The sequence below is a fragment of the Austrofundulus limnaeus genome, unplaced genomic scaffold, assembly GCF_001266775.1.
Source record: "Austrofundulus limnaeus strain Quisiro unplaced genomic scaffold, Austrofundulus_limnaeus-1.0 Scaffold23, whole genome shotgun sequence".
NCBI lineage: Eukaryota > Metazoa > Chordata > Actinopteri > Cyprinodontiformes > Rivulidae > Austrofundulus > Austrofundulus limnaeus.
Window position 1 is genome coordinate 1160262 of NW_013952425.1, and position 10330 is coordinate 1170591.

Consider the following 10330-nt stretch of genomic DNA (forward strand, 5'->3'; position numbering starts at 1 on the left):
ATACAGTATATACTGTATATATATATGCAGTATATATAAATTTTTTTTATTTTGTCTGTTTTGAAATAAAGGTTTAAACTATCTTTTTTGATGTTCTATGGTAAAAGTATTTTTGAATTGAATTATTTGTGTGTAGTCTTACCAATCTTATTGTACCATTTCTAAAATACTAAATTTTCCTGTTTGAATCTTTGAATTTTGTCAGATTAAAACCACAACAGGAAACATTCAAAATTTATGAATACTCTTTTTAAGGAACGGACATATTAAAATACATAGGCCCTAGAAATTTGCACACTGTTCTTTCATTTAAAAATGATATAAATCTAAAAAGAAACGAATTGTCTATAAACCAGCTATTAAAAACTGGAAGAAAAATATTTTCAGAACTACTATTTGAGTCTGTCTTGACCTTGAAAGTGTTTTTTTCTCGTATTTAAATAAATTGCTTTAAAGTTTATTCAAGAATCGTGAATTACTGCTGAAAATGTGTTCTCAYGATGAACAAAATCACCACCTAACTTTTAATAGCCTTGCCAATAATTTATTTGATTTCCATTCAAACTGTAGTCCATCACCTGTGCATACTGTATTTCTATCAGCGTCTGCTGTGCTGCAGACAGGATGATCCTCTTAGCGCCTAAGCAATCTGGGACACTATTCCCCACCTCTWACTTTTGCCAATTTGTTCGTGGTAGACCCAGAGTCCTTGTCTTCATTAAAGGAGTTCCTCATTGATCAATCACTGTCAGAGGAGTTGCTCTGTAATTGCACTGTGGCYTAATCATGACTGACGTCTCATCCTCTCTCTCTGTCACAGGTCTCAGGAGGGAGAATGTTCCTTGACTTTCACACCTTCGACCTCAAGGTAGGCCTCTTTACTCTCATTTGTTTGGTTTGTCTATAGACGTACATGGCTTTATAATACTCATTATTTCATTAGGGGAGATTCTTTTTTTACAAGTTCCAGTACCAAGTTTGATTTCTAAAAAAAAAATGATTTGCATTGATTTTTTTTTCTTTTTGTGAAATAATTCTTTATCAGCAACTCTATTTCACTCTTGTTCTCTGCAGAACAACTTTAGTAATCATAGAAAGCATCCGTCAGCATGTTTGGACTCCACATTTTTGATATTGAAAATTCCCAAACTAGACCTGATGTGGAGAAAATCAGAACAAAGAAGAAGAACATTTAAACACATCTCATTTGTGGATAATGAGTTGTACTGGGACCAAACACAGACAGGAGTTCAGGAATTCAACAGTACTTTTGTAAAAATAACTTTTGTTTTTAACATTTTCAGTACACAGAATCAATTTACATTATCACCCAAACATATATCAGGAGTGAAAAGAAAAGCATGTTCACTTTGCTCCATTGCGTGTTGACAACCAGACATAAATACCAAATATACTTGAATGTTAAATGTAAGAATGTAGACCATACAACACCAGTGTTGGGCCAAACAGAGACATTTATTTTCATTGCAAGTAGYGCCGAATCAGTACGGTACGTAATAAATACGATCTTATTTTAAACACCATCTTCAGAATCTGGCCCCGCCCACTTCAATTCATTACACCAGTGGAGGAAATCTTCCCAACCAGGTGACACACTTCCTGTCAGCTGATGAGAAAAATATCTGTGTGATCAGTGWAATTAAGGCGTGTATTAACTAAATGTATCAAAGAGAGCACAATCTATTTGAGTCAACCACGTGTCACTCAAATCAGATTGTACCTCAACTAAATCACAGTTTCATCATAAAAACAGATGATTAGGCAAAATAAGTAGATAGGTAGTAATCAAAATATATTCTAGTTAACCTCGAAATAAAACAGTATGTGTGATGCAATAAAATCAGTAGTAAACAGAATAAATTTCCTTCAGGAGCGTACAGTTATTCACAACATATTTTTTTCTGCTTCATTCTAGCGAAGGTACAGCACCCAAGTACAGTGTTTGATAATCGAAGGGAATTTTAATGCCAATTACAATATGWTAACATGTTTATTTATCCTTGAGTCACCAAAATTGTGTTCAGAATCTAGCTTTMAAACTTATGAAAAAGCATGAGTACGACGGCTCAGTGGTTAGCACTGACGCCCCRSAGCAAGAAGGTCCTGGGTTCGATCCCCGGTTYGGACCTGGGGTCTTTCTGTGTGGAGTTTGCATGTTCTCCTCGTGATTGCGTGGGTTTTCTCTGGATACTCCGGTTTCCCCCACCCCTAAAAACATGTAGAATATGTTGCCTTCAGGCCCAGATCTGAGATCTCAAYGGGACTTGCCTGGAAAAATAACGGTAAATACAATAAGTATGTTCCATACATACAGCACATAAAGTATTTACGTTTTTTTTTTCCATTTCTTCATATTTTTGAAGTTTACCTAGTAGTTAGGTTCCATGGAAAAATCCAAGAAAGACTGAGTCCGTAAACTGCGAAACGTGTGGTTTTTTTTTTTTTTTTTTTGGAGGCTCACAGTTTTTCAACAACTGTTCATCTCAGCTGCATGATTTTTTTCAATGCATTTGTATTTATTGCAAAAACATTATGAACATTGAGAGCAGACTACTGAGAGAAATCTTAGAACATTTTTCTGCTTTTCAACATTTTTTTCTTGACAGTTGTTTTACTTCAGTGTCAAACCTACAATGATAAGATGCAAACATAGCAACCTGTTTAAAAGAAAAAAAGATTGAGTGATATTTTTTTCCAGACAGAAACTGATACTTCACCACCAGGTGAACCCACCTCGATGCCTAAATTCAGGCAGCCTGCTGTGTAAAATGATTTGCGGGGTTTACCGTTTCTGCTGCTGGAATAGGTTTTCTGCTGGTTTGATGGCACATATCTCAGGCCTCTTGAGATTTTGCATTAACACAAGCTTATACTGTGATTCTTCTGAATGCCCACTTGGCCTGCATCCAGTCCAGTGTTTAGGTCAACTGAAAGATTAAACATTTCAAACTACTTGACATTTACAAGTATTTCTCTTGTTCTAGTTTTAAAACCTCATGTATACAGATTGCATGATCATTCTTAATGGAGGGCATTGAGATGAACATAAACATCTCTTCACATAATGCACTGCATGCATGCAAAAATGTATTTAATGCAAATGATTGGGTTGTATATTTTTGAATGTAATTTATACAACATTTATAGTACAACCATGTAAAATATGTATGGGTGGGGGGTAATAACAGCCCCATCATYGTGAATTCAGGCTGCAGTCGGAGTAAACAAATGGAAGGTCAGAAATGTTGAACACGCTGCTAAAAAAACAGGCTTGTTTTATTAAATTTTGAAACCATGCAGATGATTAATGCTGCTTTGGCAAATGATAAACAGGATAATTTAAAATGTTTTTCTGACTTATAGAAGGCAGCTTTTTGAGGTTTTAGCATGGTAATAAGTCTGCATAATTTGCTAAAAATGTTTCAGTCACATGGGTGTGGAAGCAATAAAATATGGATGAATGTTTAAAAATTTGAAATAAGTATCATATTTCTCTGAGGTTCTATAGGATGTAAAGATGTTGACACTTCCTAAACTTGCTCAGTCATTGCGTGTGTAACTCTTCAGGATGGTGCTCTGGGGGAGAAGGGGGAAAAAAGTTTTAAATTTAAAATGTAATCAGCACAATCACCACAAGCAATCAGTTCCTCTTCATTTCACCCGATCGAGCCCCCTGCTAAAGACGAGCTTGTTAAATGGAGCATCTTATCAGGCCTGGATTAAGTTTTGACTTTGATTAACACATGTAGTCTGAGTTTAGAATGTCAGAGTTCAAGTTTTGGAAAAATTTAGTTTTTGAAATGCAAATGGGGTGTGTGCCATTATGAAATTAGGTTCCTTTTCCAAATACAAGCTAAAATGCCACAAGCTTCTGGTTTTTGCATGTGCATATGTGTGATATGTAACTGTTTTGGTCTCTGTTTGTGCTTTTTCCTCTCGTTTTGTGTTTTTAACACTGAACCTTCACACTAGTGACTGACCCACTAAGAACAGTTTGAATTTTTGGTGTCACTTAGGGGATTTGGGCGCAATTTAAGTGCGTACACACAAAGCAATAGGCTGTACCTTTTCACAGAGGGATAGAGAGGTGAGAGCACCTCCYCGATACATCCTCAGACACATCTGTGGCCATGCCCCTAAAATGTTGTCTTACATGCTGGAAACAGGTCAGCCGTGAACACTTTGCTTCTTCTGTTTCAAACYGATCTGTTCATTTGCTCAGCTGAACATTTGAAATCAGGATTTTTGTTTCGGGAATTTAAACATCTTACCTAGATTTTTATTTTTATTTTTATAACGCTATTCAAACAAGATACTCAGAAAAAAATGTGTCGAAATCAGCTTTGACAGAGACTGCAAAGGCACAAATATGTTAATTTGGTCCACAGACACTGAATCATCCAGATTGCACCGCTGTGCTTGCTTAATTAAATGCTCCACTGTGTAATGACTTTGCTTGAAAGGGAGTTAAATGTCTAAATGCTGCAGAATCTGTGTTGAGCTGAGCAGAAATCAATGGGACATAGTGCAAGAACTGAAGGTGTTTTCCGACTTGTTTAGGGTGAACGTTTTATATTGATGTCATCCCTCACTCAGAGAGTGAAATCTCATCCCTCTTGGTCTAAACCATTGATTGCTGGTGTACAAAACAGTGTGCTTACTTTGTGCTTTCTAGAGGTTAAGAAAGGCAGATCTTTACAGTACATGCGGACAGTTAGGTGAATGGATGGCTACATTTTGGAATGACAGAATACTGACAACTGCTATGAGTGGAAGGATGGATTATAGGATATATAGAAGATAGATAGATGAATTAATTGATTAAAGGATGAAGATCAATTCATGTACTGTAAGTATGTATGTATGTATGTATGTATGTATGTATGTATGTATGTATGGATGATGGATTAGTTAGGATGGATGGATGGATGGATTAGTTAGGATGAATGGATTTATGATGGATGGATTGATGGATTTATTTAAGGTTGAACAGGGATGGATGATGGATGGATGGATGGATCGATGGATGGATCGATGAATAGATTTAATACAGTTAGGATGGATGGATGGATGGATGGATCGATGAATAGATTTAATAAAGTTAGGATGGATGGATGGATGGATGGATGGATGGATTAGTTAGGATGGATGTATGGATGGATTAGTTAGGATGGATGGATGGATGGATTAGTTAGGATGGATGGATTGATGAATGGATTTAATAAAGTTAGGATGGATGGATTGATGAATGGATTTAATAAAGTTAGGATGGATGGATTGATGAATGGATTTAATAAAGTTAGGATGGATGGATGGATGGATGGATGGATGGATGGATGGATGGATGGATTAGTTAGGATGGATGGATGGATTTTTGGATGGATGGATGGATGGATGGATTGATTTAAGGTTGAATAGGGATGGATGGATCGATGAATAGATTTAATAAAGTTAGGATGGATGATGGATGGATGGATGGATCAATCGATGAAAAGATTTAATAAAGTTAGGATGGATGGATGATGGATGGGTGAATGGATGGATGGAAAGGATGGATTCAGTTAATACAGATGACAGTGTGAATGGATGGATGAAATGATACATGGTGGATGGATGAATATAAAAGTCTAAAACACTATGAATACTTTGTTTTGAAGTTTATACATTATCAGATCATCAACAACAAATCTGTTGTTTCTCTAATAATCCTGTTTGGCATCATATTTTACAAGTCGTTTAGGTTTCAAATTCGTATTTTTTTTCTTGACTACTTCACAGCTTTAGGACTGACATTTTTCTCAAAACAACTTTTCTTTCTATTTCTGTTTCTAACATGATTCTCTTTAAACCATTTTGAGACAAAAGACGAAGAACAGAAACCAGTGGAATATGGAAATAGTTCTTAAAAGAAGTGCATCTCACTAATCTGACAAATATTTGATGGAACTAAAGAAGTTTAGAAACCCTTAAAGCTTAGGAGGGGCACAGAACTCGAAAAATGACAACCGATTATCAAACCGCTTCTGGCTTCAGACACTGTAATCCCTCAGATGTTTGCCTCTGAAATATTAGTCTGAATTAGATCTTTCAAACAATGTGGACTTGTCTGCATTTGTAAACCTGCAGCATTTAGGTCGCAAAATTAAATTGACCCCAACAGAAAGCTTAAGGACATGTAACAAAGCCCCCGGCGCACTTATTACTTCATCTGCTTTCATCTCATCTCCTCTTTATAATAAGTTTCCACTCTAGCAAGACCACTGGGGCTAATAAGAGTTTTATCTGCTTTTGATATTAGATATGAGCACCTCATCAAAGTTTAAGCCAGCGGTGGGCTCGTCCTGCCTCTGAAATTTACATTAGCTTAACAATGTCTCTAAAAGAAATCTTATCAAATTCAAATTAAGGGTGAGCTCAATAGCCAGAAGGGTACAGCTTCGCAGTCAGTCAACGAACATGAAACGGTTCTGCTGGAGAAAAAAAGGGAAAAAAAACGAAACTAAATAAGTAATACAAGCAGGCTTTGTAAATCAATGAGATCATAGTTTGGGTAAAATAACGCTTTTAATGCTCCCCATAATCCTGACTGACAACAAAGTACATTTGTCTCATTTAAATGATGAATGTTTTGCTGGTGGGTACGGAAACGGGTGTGGGTGACAAAAGCAGGACTTGCTTTTTTGAAAAAAATATAAAAACCAGTTTTAGCCTTTGATTTATTTATTTAACCTCAGGGGCAGTTCATTTGTATGACACGTTCTTTAGCGTTTTTTATCAAACACAATAATTTGTGCTCTCTGAAACTTACAAGTACGGGAAATCCAAAGGCAATCCTTGTTGTCTGAAAGAACAAAAGTGTTGAAACATAACGGCCTTTTCTTAAGTTCTAATTCAACGTTAGCGAGGTCTTTCAAGTGTCTGTAGAAGTTACATTTCTTCAAAGTACTGTTAAAAGCGGGAGTGCAAAGGTTTCAGAATTCTTATCATCCCTCGTGGCATCCATTGTCAGGTTGTGTGTGTGTGCGTGGAGGGAAAAAAATGAAATATTAACTGGAAAATATAGCTCGGAGAGATAGAAAATAAATTACTTCAGTGAGGCARTGAAAGGAAGATTGTGAGATTTATCAAGTCAAGATGAAAATGCCTGCTAAGTCTGTGCCCCTGCCTTGAAAAATTAAAAAGGAATTAAATGCCTTGGAGTACACGGAGGCTGTAATGTAAAGGCGTGTGTGCGTGCAAGCATGTCTACATGCTTGTTTTCTCATTGATTTGTTGCCTCAGCCTTTTTTTTTTTTTTTTTTTTTTGCTTGGTATCAGATATTTCTCGTTTGATTTGTACCTCACAAAAAAAAAGAAAGAAAAACGCTCCTGATTTTATAAATGATTCTGCATTACCGTCCTGTAATATCATCCAGAACGTTTAAACTGACACACGCGGTTCACAATTAGCCTGTCAGTAACTCTCTCTGTCTTTTTAACACCCTGCAGATTTTGTGTGAAACAGCTTGAGTGGCAAAATCTATAATTGTACAGATAAGTGAACATGTTGGCTAGATAAAGGTTAAACTATCACGGATATGTTCTCCATCCGTCCAAGCCAATTTTCCACATTCAGCTCAAGCAGTGGCGGGTGGGAAAACGGAAAGCGGGATGGGGGCTGGGAGTGGGAGAGAAGTGGAAAAATGGGCAAGTCAATATTGATTGATCTGAAGCCTTAGCAATTACCTCCATGTGCAGAAGACCATGTTAAGGTCAGTATTATCTTAGCTCATTTTATGGGTCAGCGCTCCAGCTTCAGCAGAAATAAATTAATGGGGTAAACACTTTAGCTCACCTTGATGAAATTTACAGCAAGTAGAAGAGCTTAAGTGGAATGTACAGTGCTTAGAGAGTGACCTTTGGTATTTGCTGAACCCTCGTGAATTTAGGCGTCTGTAAATAAGAAAGAGTTCACTTAAATGAAACTAACAGGACAATAATACACTGTAAAATATTAAAGGGGATGGGGGTATTGTGTATTTTCTAGGTACAGAGTTCAATTCCATACCACAATCTAGTAACTGTTACTTTCAGTTATGAAAATGCTCTATAAGTCAAAAATAAAATTGACTTTGCATCATCTAAACACCTTTAACTTAGCTTCTGTCTCTTTAAGAACCTCATACCATTTCTGACACTCCCACTTCAGCTCACCATCACAACAATGCTTCCTGCCATTTACAACCTTCCGTAGCAGCATTGTATTTATAAAAAGAAAAGAAGCAACATTATATAAAATTATTTTAGGAAAATTGCAACTCAGGATGCAGTTGAACCTTACTCGGATGATCCCATGTTGGACCCTGAAAGTATGTTTTCTGAAGAAACAGATAGTGAAAACAGAGGCTCTTACTGGACGTTGAGTCATCCTCTCATACATATGCATCAACATTAAGCTACTTTTGCAAAAAAAAAAAAAACTAGGGATATATAAATCATTTTGAAACTATATTTTAAATTAAATCATGAAAGTTTTTAAGATATGTTTTTCTAGTTTGGTGAAGCTGTGTGGTGGAGGCACTTTGTCGGGTGGGAGCTCATCTGGGAACTGAGCTTCAGGGAGGAGCTTTGTGTAAATAGGTGGTGCTTTGTACCAGCAAGTGTTTAAAGGGATCCATGATTAGTTGTAACATTAGACTTTTGATAAATATATATTTTAGCTGTAAAATAAAGACTGAAAAAATACTGTAGGCTGTTTAGTTTTTTATAATTCTAAAAGATTAAAAAATATATTACACGGATGGGGCCATTTTATTTACACTCAAAGCATTCTGGGTAAATGATGATGTGGATAGGTCCTCAGTGTGAGCGAGCTATATCCACCCTGAAGGTTAATCTTGGATAATATCTGATGATCGACTATTTTAAATGAAACCAGAGAGCGTCGACAGAGAGGAGAAGGTAGAAATGATTCAGCCTGTTGAAAATATGGATGGAGGACAACAGAGCTGCTTCATGGAAGAAGAACCTCAGCTTAGCCTGTTAGCTTTAGCATTAGCCCCGACGCTATCACCATATATATGTATTGGCTCAGCGCTACACATTCTCCTCTCGTCACTGAGGTCCTCCATCCACATGACAGAGAGGGGAACACAAAAATGACTTTGACTTTAACAGAATGAATCTAATCACGTCAAAACTAAATTAGCATTTTATCTGTAAAAGTATAGATCATAGATAAATATAATATTCATAATTTTATTTTAAAACGTACTATCATATGACAAAATAACCATAGTATAGAACATAAGACATTCACTTTAATGTACATATTCTTGCAAAAAATCTCATTRSATACAGTACATTAWTATATGGAAAGGAACAAAAAAAGAAATTGAGTTTCAAATCTGTCTCTCATTAAAGTCTGTTTCTCATCTAAATGACAGTGATTTCTCCTACTAAACACTAATGGTGATATGCATTAATGACTACATGAATGTCAACAAGTCTCAATATATTAAAATATTCATACACAGTACACGTATTTTATGTGGCTCTGAGCCCAAGGCAGCAATCATCACTTTAATCTAGGCTAACTGCATCAAAAACCSTGTAAGAAACAACTATAACATTAGCAAAGTCTTCAATTTTCGCATGTTACAGTTTGACACCTTTGTGTTTTTTGTCTGGAGGGAACGAGGAGTGTTATTAGTCAACCAAAAAATTCAATTTTCTGTGTATTGGCATTCTTTTCTGGCCTTCAGGCTGACTCGCAAACTGCTATGTTATGTCTTTAAGTCCCAAATAAATTCATTTCCAAATGCAGTGATCTCCTTAATGAAAAGTCAATGTCCGTCTCTCCCCGTTTAGTTCCTACGGGGGACAGTCGAGAAAGATGAATTTATCAACAGGCCGGAGACAGGGCCCGAGAGGATGCCTCCCCCTCCTGATCAAAAACACACTGCAGAGTGTGTCCAGTCAGTCCTCCATGATTACACAGCTTGTGCTTAGAATATGAGCTGGCAGAGGAGGCACGGCTGTATTGAGCGAATGAAAGTGCTATTTATATTCTCACAAATCTGGCAACTAGTGATTATAAAAGCACTCCAATGTTGCATCCAGCCCCATCTGTAATTGTTAAGTGCAAAGGGTGAGCTTGTTTGGATCATAATATATGCAGTATTATTAGAGCAAGCCTCTTGTACTGCATTACCTTGATACAATTATGGCAAAATTTGTTTTATACTTTGAAGTGTCAAATGTATTTCTTCTAACAAATATCTGAACAAAAAGTCCAGAACCTTTTATAGCTATGGCTTATATATATATA

At 36.4% G+C, this 10330-nt stretch overlaps 1 protein-coding gene across 31 annotated transcripts in view; it reads left to right on the top strand.

Moving 5' to 3' along the window:
• Positions 1–10330, top strand: part of LOC106514844 (protein tyrosine phosphatase receptor type D) — a 469094-nt gene that overhangs the window by 228522 nt on the left and 230242 nt on the right. For all 31 annotated transcript variants that reach the window (XM_014004324.1, XM_014004325.1, XM_014004323.1 and 28 more), the window contains exon 8: positions 821–868. The gene's annotated coding sequence lies outside the window, so the exon portion shown is untranslated. The remainder of the gene's footprint in view (positions 1–820; positions 869–10330) is intronic.